A 13,043-nucleotide genomic window follows, 5' to 3' on the forward strand; every position below is an offset into this window, starting at 1 on the left:
AGGTACTGCCTCGTAGTCCCAAACGTAAATACACAACAGGGGAGCTCTCGAGGTACCGCCTTGTAGTCCCAAAAGTAAATATACAATCGGGGAGCTCCCGAGATACCCCCTCGTAGTCCCAAAAGTAAATATGCAATAGGGTAGCTCTCGAGGTACCGCCTCGTAATCCCAAAAGTAAATACACAACTCGTAACCGATGTAACAACGAATTCACAGCAAGGAATCCTACAGTTGAGACTGAATACAAAAATCAAGGAAGTAGGAATTCGACTAAGCATGTTGCACATATTTTAAGTAACAATTAAGACACATAGACATGTGATATTAGGCTAAACATGATAAGCACACATGCTAAGGCAACTCAGTTAAGGAATTTAAAGGAGACTACTCAGATAAAACTGGATTTTTCAACATATAACTCGAGTACGCACTCGTCACCTGGCGTACACGGCCTCCACATATTCCAAATACCATAACAGTACTAAACCTAAGGGGAATTTCCCCCCACACAAGGTTAGACAAGTCATTTACCTCAAACCAAGCTCAATCGATGAATAAGGATGCCTTTCCCTCGACTTTCCAACTCCGGATGGCCCAAATCTAGCCAAAAGCAATTTCATACTATGAATATAACTATAAGAAACTAATCTAACTAATGAAATCAAGACTTTAACAAGAAATTAGAGAATCACCCCAAAAAGTCGACCCGGGCCCACGTCTTTGAATTTGGTAAAAGTCAAAAAATCCGAACACCTATTCAACCGCGAGTACACCCATACCAAAATTAATCAAATCCGATACCAAATTCTCGATCAAAACTTCAAAATTCGGCTTCAGAACTTTTTCTCAATTTTCCCCAATTTTCCACCCCAAATCACTAATTAAATGATGAAATCAAAGGCATAATCATGGAAATTAACCAAAACTAGGTAAAAATCACTTACCCAAAACACGCACGTGAAAATCTCTATAAGAATCGCCTAAATCCGAGCTCTCAAGTCCAAATGGTGAAAAATAACATAAACCCTCAATTTTGAACATTTAAATTTGCCAAGGTATTTCCTTCTTCACGAACGTGGAAATTGCCTTGCATTCGCGAAGCACAAAAAGCTACTAGACAAAATTCCCTCTTATGCGAATGCAAGGGTCCACCCGCGAACGCGGTCCAAACGATCCACCAGCTTCGCGATCGCGAAGCCCATTACGTGAACGCATAAGCCAAACACAGGAGCCCGCCCAAGCTACCTTTCCTCTTCGTGAACGCGTCTCCCCATCCGCGATCACAGTGCACAAGGACCTGACCCTTCGCGAACGCGTGGCCTACTTCGAGAACGTAAAGGGTAAAACTCATCAAGGCTCAGACTACTCTGTGCGAACGCGGAAAGATCATCGCGAACGCGTATAAGGACACTAGAACTGGGAAAAACCAGTAAACTTCAGAATTCCAACCATGTCCTGAAATGCACCGAACAAGGTCCGAATCACACCCGAGGCCCCCGGGACCTCAACTAAATATACCAAAAAGTTCTAAAACATCATAAAAACTTAGTCGAGCCCTCAAATCACATCAAACATCATCACAAACACGAATCGTACCTTAATTCAAGCCTACTAAAACTAATAAATTCCAACTTCTACAAACGATGCTGAAACCTATCAAACCATGTCCGATTGACCTCAAATTTTGCACAAAAGTCACATTTGACATTACGGACCTACTCTAACTTCAAAAATCAAAATACAACCTCGATGTAAAAAATTCCACTCATGGTCAAACTACCCGAAAACCTTCCAACTTCCATCTTTCGCCAAATAACGCCGAAATGACCTACGGACCCTCCAAATCAACATCCATATGCACTCCTAATACCAAAATACCATGCGGAGCTTTTGGAACCGACGAAACTCCATTCCGGAGTCGTCTTCACACAAGTCAAACTACGGTCAACTCTTACAACTCAAACTTCACACTTAGGGACTATGTGTCCCATTCCAATCCGAAACTCTCTCGAACCCGACACAAGGCACCCCGGCAAGTCAGGTAAGCATAAAATGAAACAGAGGAAGCCATAAATAGGGGATCATGGCTCATAATCTCAAAACGACTGACCGGGTCGTTACAGTAATGTACCCTTAGGACGAGTATTACGAGCTTGAGAGATTTTCCCTATATAAACTTTAAGATTTTAGATTTATGTGGAATGTGAGGCAAGTTGGGCATCCAAATCCGCATTCTTTTTCATCACTTGCTTGAACATGTGCTCAATACAACCCATTTCATTGCTTGAAGAACTTGAACCGTGAGAATTATAGGGAGGTGAATTGCTAGGTTGTTGGTACTTTGGATATGGGTAATTGTTCTTGACATGGATTTAGTTATATTTCATGATTCCATCCTTATTTTATCATTTAATTAGTGATTTGAATTGGAGAAATTGGGGATTTTTGTAAAAACTTTCTAAAATAAAAAATGATGATTTGAAGGCCGGTTAGAGGTCGGAATTGGATGATTTTGGTATGGTTGGACTCATATCGAAATGGGTATTTGGATTTTGTGAGTTTTATCGAATTCTAAGGTGCGAGCCCGGGGCTGAATTTTTCGTCAAAGCATTATTATCCAGAATATTTTTCTATGGCTTTTATTTATGATATTAAGTTACTTTTGCTAGATTCGAACCGTCCGAAGGTTGTTTCACATGGAGAGGACTTTTTAGCGTATTGATTTAGCTTCTTTGAGGCAAGTATCTTGCCTAACCTTATGTCGGGGAACTACCCCTTAGGACTTGGGTTGATTGTATTATTTGAATTACGTGGAAGAAGTGCACATGAGGTGATGAGTGTGTACCAGGCTTATATGTGTCAAAATAGACCGGTTTAGACTCTTAGGTTACTTTATGCATTTAATTACAAGTTTTTATTACTTGTTACATCTTTCATTGTTGAATTCATTTATATATGCTTAGATTGTAGTTGTTATTTCATGCTCTGGCTTCCACTGTCGAGTTTACACTTATGTTTCTTGATTGAAGTTACTATTAGATGATATATCTTTGATTGTCAAGTTTATTATGGTTTAATCAAAGTTGTTAGTACATGTCATGCCTTTCATTTTTAAGTTCATTCATAAGCAAGTAAGGATGTTGGACTTATTGAGAGTTATTAACATGTTTTAGTTGAAGTTGTTATTTTATGGAGTATCCTTCATTGTTAAGTATTTTTCCGTCTGATTCTGTTGTTATTGAGATTCTTGTTCTCATCGTGGTTGAGCCGTGGTCTACATGTTGTGGTAACATTGGTATTGTTCATTTTGGAAAGGTTGTGCCCTATGCGCACTTATGGTATGGTTGACTTGTCATATAGTTGTGATGTTAGCACATATGGATTTGTGTGTGGATTGATTGTTGCAATGTGGAGCACAAGGGTGGCATCTCACTGTTGTTGATTATGCGGAGTGATATGGGTGGCTATTGTGATTTATTGTCTGGGTGCAATGATACGGGTGGCTATTATGCGAAGTGACGAGTAGATATTTTGATATATGGTTTGGGTGGAGCGATAAAGGTGGCTATTATGATACTGTCATTACGTAGAGATAAGGGTGGCTATATCAGAGTTGATATGTGTTGGCCTGGGGGTACGATGTTGATGATATTCGAGTGATGGTGTGATTTTCCTTGTGTTTGTATTATGTACCTTATGTGTCTTATTATGTGGTTTCCAGTGAACTATTTGATGTCTTTGATATTACTTGTTTTCTTGGACTTTTATAGCACACTCGCACAAGCATACACCATAGCATGCGAGTTACACTAGTTCAAGAGCATGAAATTTGACATTAATTGATCGTGCACATGTATTCTTGTATTATCTGCTTCCTTTGTGATATTGAGCATGTGACCATGCCAGGGGGATAGTGATGTTGAGCCTGTGACCATGCCAGGCGGATTGTGACGATGAGCCTGTGACCATGCCGGGCAGATTAAGATATTGGCATGTGAGTTTTTTGTGCGGTAGTGATTAATAATGTGGGCACGCAGTGTTGTGAGCATATGATTTGTTATTAGGGACTCGTGACTCATTTTTATGAGATGAGGCACATCGGAGTAATCTTGTTGTAAATCTTGTGTTGGAAAGCTTGATTATTTGGTGTCTTATCTTATTTGGTTTCACTAGTACTTTAACGGTGTTCTGATTACTTTACTGTTTTTATGACATGCTTATTCCTTGTTACCATTTACTAATTCTTGCTTACATTATTAACTTTACACTTACATAATATACAGGTTATTATGACTAGTAGGTGTCTTGACTTGTACATCGTCACTACTCCACCGAAGTTAGTCTTAATACTTACTAGGTACCAACTGTGGTGCACTCATATTACACTTCTAAACATTTTTGTGTAGATCCAGGTACTAGAGATTTCGTACTCAGGAAGAATTAGCTTCTTGATCACAAGGATTCAAGGTAGAGCTGCTTGGTCATCGCAGTCCGTTGGAGTCCTTTTTCCTTTTATTGTACTGTTAATTCGTTATCGGAACAGTATTGTACCTTGGTTTTAAATATTACTATGTATTCATCTATAGTTCGTGACTCTGTACTACCTAGTCTTGGGAGAATTGTTGTGATTATATCCGGGTAGGCTTGTGTCACATTTATTTCAGTATTTACATTAAAATTTATTTTAAAATATCATGTTTAACTGGTTTAACTATTGTAAGTAATCGCCTTACCTAGTCTTAGAGACTAAGTGCCATCTCATGTTTCATTGAAATCCCACCGGCCCCTTGACATTCATCACATCTTTTTACCAAATTATTTGTATCTTTGGAAATAGTAGGCAATTAGAAACCACAACTTAGCACCTTTGCCGCCATTCTTGTTCCCCCATGATGACCACCATATTGTGAACAATAGAAAGCCCCAAGAATATCACTTTATTCTTTATCCGTCACACATAAACTAGTCACTCATCCGTGCAAATCCGGAAAAAATACAGTTCATAAAAATAATAGTCTTTGCAATCCCTCTTGATCTTCTTTCTTCAGTTTGAAGTAAACTCTTTCAGACTGATACCGCTTACAATGAAATTAGCCAAATCCGCAAACCATTGTACCTCTTTCATTGAAAGTTCCAAAAGTTGCTCATCGAAAAAAGAGTCATTGATATCAAGGCTATCATGTTGCCTCCCCTCCTCCTCCAAACAAGATAAGTGGTCTGCCACTTAATTTTCACTTCGCTTCTTGTCTTGGATGTCAACATCAAATTCTTGCAACAAAAGCACCCATCTCATAAACTGAGTTTTCGATTCCTTTTTGCCCATTAAATAACGAAGTGCCGCATGATCCGTGTGCACAATGACTTTAGCACCCATTAAATACGGGCGAAACTTCTCAAGAGAAAACACAATGGCAAGTAGCTTCTTTTCTGTAATAGTATAGTTGACTTAGGCACTATTCATGGTCTTACTAGCATAGTAGACCCGGCGGAAACTTTTGTTGATATGTTTCCCCAAAACAGCTCCAACCGCTACATCACTTGCATCACACATGAGCTCAAGTGGTAAACTCCAATTTGGAGATGTAATAATAGGATTTGTTGTCACCTTGAGCTTCAATTGTTCAAAATCTCTCATACAATCATCATTGAAATTGAACTTCGCATCCTTCTTGAGGAGTTTGCACAAAGGGTTCACCACTTTAGAAAAATCTTTGATAAACTTGGCCTAAGAAACTTCGCACACCCTTTAACGAGGTAAGAGGTGGAAGCTTGGAAATCATTTCAAATCTTCGCCTTATCCACTTCAATTCCATTCTTTGAAATTTTATGTCTAAGGGAAATCCCTTCCTCAACCATAAAATGATATTTCTCCCAATTGACTACCAAGTTTTTTCTCACATCTAGCTGTTTCCCTTGGAAATGGTAATTACAATTAGATTTGATTTTTTGGTTCTCAAAATATGTGATTTATTTTTGTGTTAATTTTTAGGCAGTAGATGTTAAGTGTGAGACTAGAAAATAAGATAAGAGCTTGAAGATAGCGTGACAAGCAAACTAAGTGGCCGAGAGTCAGGGTCTCGAGCTAGCCTATATGGGGCCTCGAGGTCGAGCTAAAGCATTGGATTGTGTATAGCCGATGAAGGACAAACAGTTGTAAAAGCTTTGATGATGGATCTTTATGATCAATGATGAGTAATAAATGAAGAACAATCAATAAAACACGATAAATGTATGCAATGTAATAAATGTAAGCAATAAAATCAAGGGAGAATGTGTTTAAGTTGGAGAGCAGAGAATGTTCCTGTTCTAGTATTGAATAACATCTGTCTTACAAAATGAAATGGGTCCCCTTTATATAGGAGGGGGGAATACCAACATGGTACATATATAATTATTATAAAGAAACGTAGCTGGTACAGCTACTTAACAGTCCGGCACGGCTGGTACTATTCTTGCAGGTGTTGTCAACTTTGACCACATGCCTGGGGAATTTCCCGCTAATTCATGATAGCCACCGATTTGTGCTGCCCCGAGGTCGGACATGAAGAAACCTCAGGGTCGAACCTCGAGCTGTGCCTCAGGCATTCCAGGTGAAGCTACGGAATGTCATAATGATCACAAAATCGGAATCTTCGATTTTGGCTGTATACAGATAGTCCCCGCATTTCTTAGAGTAAAATGATAAGAAACGTTCTTGAATTCTTGCCTCTTCGATACTTCCATCATGATGTTAGTTACGCCCTATCAAGCGATCGACGTGACAAATAGGGTGTCTAACGGTCGCGTCCGTACAACCCTTGAAAAGCCTTCGAATTAATTACAGCGGTTGGCTATCTTTTGGCCCGCTCCAACGTACACGTTTGGCCTCTATAAATACTTTGGCCTTCGCCCTTTATTTTCCACTGCATCATCAAACCTTCAAAAATGTTCTTCTTACTTCTCTCTTGTGTTCTCTTCTAGTTATAATTTCATTTCTCCTTTGAAATCTTTTAACAAGAATGGCAAAAACGTCCACCTCTATCCCTCAGGAAGATGTGCCTTCCTCTTCCTCACGCTTGTCTAAGGGCAAAGCGACAGTACCACCTCATGTTGGGGAATGCATACCAGGAGCCTCTAAAACGACCTCCGATTTCAGGACCGACAAACCTTCTTTGAAGTCGGGACGATGTGAACCCATGTACCGATATATTAGTTTAATGGTAGACGCCGAGAAGGTGAAGACTGACTGCCGCTGGGGGGACGCATTGCAAGACCACCTGATCAGAATGTACAGTCCCCGACTCTTCCATGAGGTCTTGATTAAGCTCCAATGTCAGGCCTCGAGAGCCTTTTTTGCTTGTACTGACGAGGTCAGGAAGAGAGGGTGGACGAGTCGTTTCGTCAGAGTTGGGACCTCGGACCTGATTCCAGTGGAGAGGATGCCGTTCCCTGAACGGTGGAACACGAAACGTAAGTGGATACACTAATTAAATGTTCTCTTTTTTTGTTGGATAAATCTCCCTACGAACTGACTTTCTCCGCTGATGCAGTTGCCGCAGCGTACCCTAGCACGGTTAAGGACCTCTCAGGCTGGGTTAGCTAGCTAGATTCAATTTGCCCATACGTTGAGCACGTGTGGCGCGGCCTGTCTAGGGCTCGATAGGAGGCCAAGGACCATAGTGAGCCTTTGCTTCTGCTGTAATTGAGTCTCCAAAAAAACTATCACTGATTGCGTCCTTACTCCTTGTGTTTCTATTTTGCATTTGCGTACGTCTGGGGGAGGCCTTCTTGATGAGAGAAGCACCGCTTGAGGAAGCGGATACCCCGAAACTCGACAAAGAGAAGAAAAGTTGAAGGAGATCGTCGATTGATTCTCCAGAATCCAAGAAGAACAAAGTGGAAGAAACTAAGGCTGATTCAGCAACCCTAAATCCAAAAGTATCAGGATGTCCCCAAGCTGAAGGCGAGAAGAAGGACGATTCCTCGGTAGTACCCGAGGGGGCAGAAAACCTGACCGTACCATATATTGTTGAGGCGGTGGCTTCCAAGTCGGTACTTGATTCCGTTGTTGTCCTGCCTCGGGCTGAAGAGACCTTCGAGGGTGTATCGGGTAATATTCTCAAACCAGTTGACGACCAAGATATTACTCGAGCTGGGGCGCATTCGGTAGGCGGCCCGGAGGAGCCCAGCTCTGAAGCTTTGCAGAAACAAGAAACAGCTCCAGTTGATCCAGCCGGGGTTATTGAAGTGAGTGATTCCCCTTCGGGACTGAATTTTCCTTCGAGGGAGATGCGGGATGCCCAAAATAAAGAATCTTCCGACGTGGGGGCGCCCGTCGGAGATAAAGACGCGTTTGGGAAGCTTTTTTCTGCGCCCGAGGAAAAGCCTTAGCTTGACGTCTCGCTTATTTTTAGCGAAATCGACAGGCTCTGTGAGCAGGTAAATTTTTCAAAAATTCTACTTGGTTCCCCGATCTTCGTCTTGCTAACTTTGTTTCTTTCATGGTTCCAGGCCAAGGTGCTTTATAATCAGACCTTTTCCAGGTTTCAAACCGAGCTGACTCTGTGGCCTTCCGGATTATTTGTAGGTGGCGTCCCGAGAAAGGACTCATCTTACCTAGCAGGTTAAATAGTTCCCGTTTGTTTTTTCTCCACATGCTTATCCGGCTTTAGTGCTTTAACACCTTCGGGTCGATCTTTGCAGCTTGAGAAGAAAGATGTCCTAATAAGGGAGGAACTCCGAGCCAGGGACTCTAAAATTCTCGAACCCAAATGGTACGCGAGTGAGATAGTCTCTGAGAGAGATACCCTCCGGGGGGGGGGAGGGGGGGTTTCAGTCGGACATCAACTTGATGATTCGAGGACGGAGAGTAATAAGTATACGGATCTTCACACTGAGTCTGTTGCTGCGCTATCTGAGGTTAGGGCTGAAGCCGAGGCATTCGTATCCTCGTACAAAGAGGATGCTGCAACTGCAAATGCTAAGGCAAGGAAGGTGTCCGAGGAGGCCGAGCTGCAATTGACCCAAGCCGTGAAGCATGCCCGATTAGAATCTCGGAGGCAGGCTCTCGAGGATATATATGCGGGGGGCGTCGATTTATCCGCCGAGATTGAGAGGGTGAAGACCCTAGATGAGGAGGTTGTGGCCCTGCTTTCTTCTGAAGGCAAGTCGAGCAGTGGCTCGGGAGATGATGAAGATGGAGGCAGAATCCCCGAAGGGCAAGAAGCCGTTGAAAACCCGGGGGTTGTGGCCGGTGCTGTCGAAAGCACAACTTTCGAGGGAGCCATCGAGGGCATAGCCCCGGTGGTAGATTAGGTTTTTATTTGCTCTCTGCGCTTGTAAGGGCTTTAGACATAGGCCTTGTAAATGTGCCCTTGTGAACTTTTCAACATATATGTAGGAGGCCTTTCGTTTTTCATCATTTCTCGTTTTTCCTTTGCTTCTTAGTAATAAACTGTGATGCTTGTTGACAATTGGTCCGGAATTTTGGACCTCAAATTTAAACCCTTAGTTTCCTGCTACCGCTGAGCGATTTGTAATGGTCGAAAGTTGATCGTTTGGGGCTTAGTCCCCGAGTCACGTTTCAACTTGAGTTCATTGACCTCTAGGTCTGAAGTATCGGCCCTGAGGCTACTTGAGCAGGTCTTTGAGCTCTTACACATTCGGTATTTGGACCTCTCATCGGCCCTGAGGCTCTTACGCGTTGGGTCGGTTCGACCTTTAACATAGGCTGGCGCTTGGGCTCTTACGCGTTGGGTCGGTACGACCTCTGATAAGTTGGTATTTTACCAACTTATCTCTTCTTAATATTTTAACTTTTGCATAATTTTGGTAGGTAACTAGGACATTTTCTGAGGTTTATTGGCAATTTTCTGGTGTCATGTGATTTGGAGAAGAAATGGAAGAAATCAAGTCAAAATGTGCCAAAATGATGAAAATTGACTGATGCCCGGTACTCTTCGCGATCGCAAGAATTGCAACGCCATCGCAGAAGGCTGGAAAAATAAGTATCGCGATCGCAAAGCTGTTTATGCGATTGCGTTGAAGGAATTGGTCACAGCCCTTGGAATTCTCTACGTGACCGCAAATGTGAGTCTGCGATTGCAGATGTTCTGAAGCTGACTCTACGCGATCGCATAGCGAAAAAAAATGATAGAAAGTGAAACCTTCCTTGATTTTGAAAAGAAAGGAAAAAAAATAAAAATAAAAATGATAATAAGAAGTTGTGAATAAAGGGAAGATTAGGTGTGGAATGAAAAGTGAAGAAAGAATGGAAAATGTTGTTGAAGGAAGTGGACTTTAATTGTAAATTTTGTAGTGCTTGGGGAGGTTTTGAGCCACTCTTACCAAATTGTGCCCTACCTTAACCAAAAGCCTAAACTACAACCCTTTAAGTCCTAATTGATTTTGAACCAAGTATGTCTACATTAGTGGAGAAATACATGAAGGGCAAGCATATGGTACTACTTGTGTGCATTTGAATATCTTTGAGAGAGAGAGAGAGTTGATTCTTTCTATTTGTCATCCCATTGATGTCTTGAATTGAAATTTGTGAGATTGGGATTCTCTCTTAAAGTGTGAGGGCACATGAGATTCGAGTTGTGAATTTTATCCCATTTCCAATTGGGAGGAATGAGCGAGGGAAAACAAATGTGATAGAGAGGCAAATTTTGAATCTTTAGTGTCATGACTTGATTGCGACTTTGGTTGATATAGTGTTTGAGCACTTAATTTGAAATAAAATGTGTGAAAATTTGGTGAATCATATGCCTTAGATTAATTATTGGTACCAACCGAAGTCACTAGATTGTGCTTAAAGTGGACCTTTTCGATTTGAAATGATAGTTGGTTTGCTATTGAGCGTAAATGATGATTTGATTGAAGGATGTTCTTAGTTTTTGAATTGCTTGAGGACAAGAAATAGTTTAAGTTTAGGGGTTTGATAAGTTGGTATTTTACCAACTTATCTCCTCTTAATATTTAAACTTTTGCATAATTTTGGTAGGTAACTAGGACATTTTCTGAGGTTTATTGGCAATTTTCACGTGTCATGTGATGTGGAGAAGAAATGGAAGAAATCAAGTCGAAATGTGCCAAAATGATGAAAATTGACTAATGCCTGGTACTCTTCGCGATCGCAAGGACTGGAACGCGATCGCAGAAGGCTGGAAAAATAAGTATCGCGATCGCAAAGCTGTTTATGCGATCGCATTGAAGGAATTTGTCACAGCCCTGGGAATGCTCTACGCGACCGCAAATGTAAGTCTGCGATTGCAGATGTTCTAAAGCTCACTCTACGCGATAGCAATCACTTTCGCGCGATCGCGGTGCATTAAATCTGGGGAAAACTGGGCAGTGTTGACATTTCACATGTTTTCAACCCCAAACCATTTTTATACTCGTCCAAGCAGATCTTTGGCATATCTTTGGCATATTTTCAGTTCCATACACTAGAGAAGAACAAGTCTTGAAGCTAGGGTTTGCACACACACTTGGGTTTTGAAGATTTTAAGCTTGTGGTTAAGGATTTCTTACCCATTTATGTTTATTTCTTTATTTTCTTGCTTTGTATTATATATCTAAGTGTGTGGTATTTTATTCAACACTTGAATCTTGTTTATCAAAATATTCATGTTTAAAGTGTGGATTAAATACCTTGTTGTGCTTATGTATTGAATGATTTTTATCCTTTTATGAAGTGAGTTATTGTTTCTTTAATTATTCTTGTTCTTTAATGTTTCCAAAGGTATTAGCTAACCCTAGGACTCGCCCATTAACTCCGAATTAATTTTGGAAAAGATAATTTGGGGTTGGGAAAGATTAATTAACAAGAACTTGAGGCGTTAGCCCTCATTTTATAGATTCTACCTAGGGATAGGATTGAACTACTTGTAGTCATATTCGGGAGTGCTTAATCTCTTAATTGTTTTAGTGATAATTCAATTAGGAAGTCTTGTTAGTCTTTGGAAGAAGCTAATATAGAATTATTACCCGTGGCTAATTAACATAAACTCGCTCATATTTGTAAAATCATGAAATATATTGGATCGTTACTTGAGTGTAACTCCCGATGCATCCATACTTGTAGCCATTGATCATTTTACTTGCTTTCTAGGTTAGTTTACATTTCCGCATTTAGATATAAAACATTTTCCAAAAACCAATTCTAAGTGTTTGGCATTGTGCGATAAGTGATAATTCTCTTACATTCCTAATCGCCTACATATTGTTCTCTGTGGGATTCGACCCCGACTTATAGTTGGGTAAATTATATTGCATGTGACCGTGTCCATTTACTTTTTAGTAGTGGATTTGGACTCACCAACCTCTAACATAGGCTGACGCTTAGGCTATTACGCGTTGGGTCGGTACGGCCTCTAACATAGGCTGGCGCTTAGGATCTTACGCGTTGGGTCGGTACGACCCCTAACATAGGCTGGCACTTAGGCTCTTACCTGTTGGGTCGGTACGACCTCTAACATAGGCTGGCGCTTAGGCTCTTAAGTGTTGGGTTGATACGACCTCTAACATAGGCTGGCGCTTAGGCTCTTACGCGTTGGGTCGGTACGACCTCTAACATAGGCTGGCGCTTAGGCTCTTATGCGTTGGGTCGGTAAGACCTCTAACATAGGCTTTGTTTTTCCCTCGTTAAAGACTTTTTGAAGTTCTTGTGTTCGCCCGACTCTTCGACGGTCCATAAGAACCTCGATTGTGAGCCATTATGAAGCGATAAATGAGCACCCCGGGAGGTTTCGCTTGATGGCTGAATTGTTTCAAAGCCTGTTGTTTGGAGCTGACATGATCGAAGCTCTTTTGCTTATGCCGAGGGTAGCCTGATTAACCGGTTCTTTTCGAAGTATTTTCGAAGTAATTTGATGGCCTGCGATTTTATGGTGACGGTCGGGCGTCCCTGAGTCCCGTTAGTTTGGCCGGAGCCTTATGATCGTAGTCATTATGTTTGGCCGTAGCCTTTTAGTCCCCGAGTGAAGTAGTTTCAGCGATCATATAGAGGGTATGCCTTTTTAGGGGTCTCAAGTTGTAACACATAGCCTTAACTTTAAGAT

This window comes from Nicotiana attenuata, unplaced genomic scaffold, assembly GCF_001879085.1.
Source record: "Nicotiana attenuata strain UT unplaced genomic scaffold, NIATTr2, whole genome shotgun sequence".
NCBI classification, from domain to species: domain Eukaryota; kingdom Viridiplantae; phylum Streptophyta; class Magnoliopsida; order Solanales; family Solanaceae; genus Nicotiana; species Nicotiana attenuata.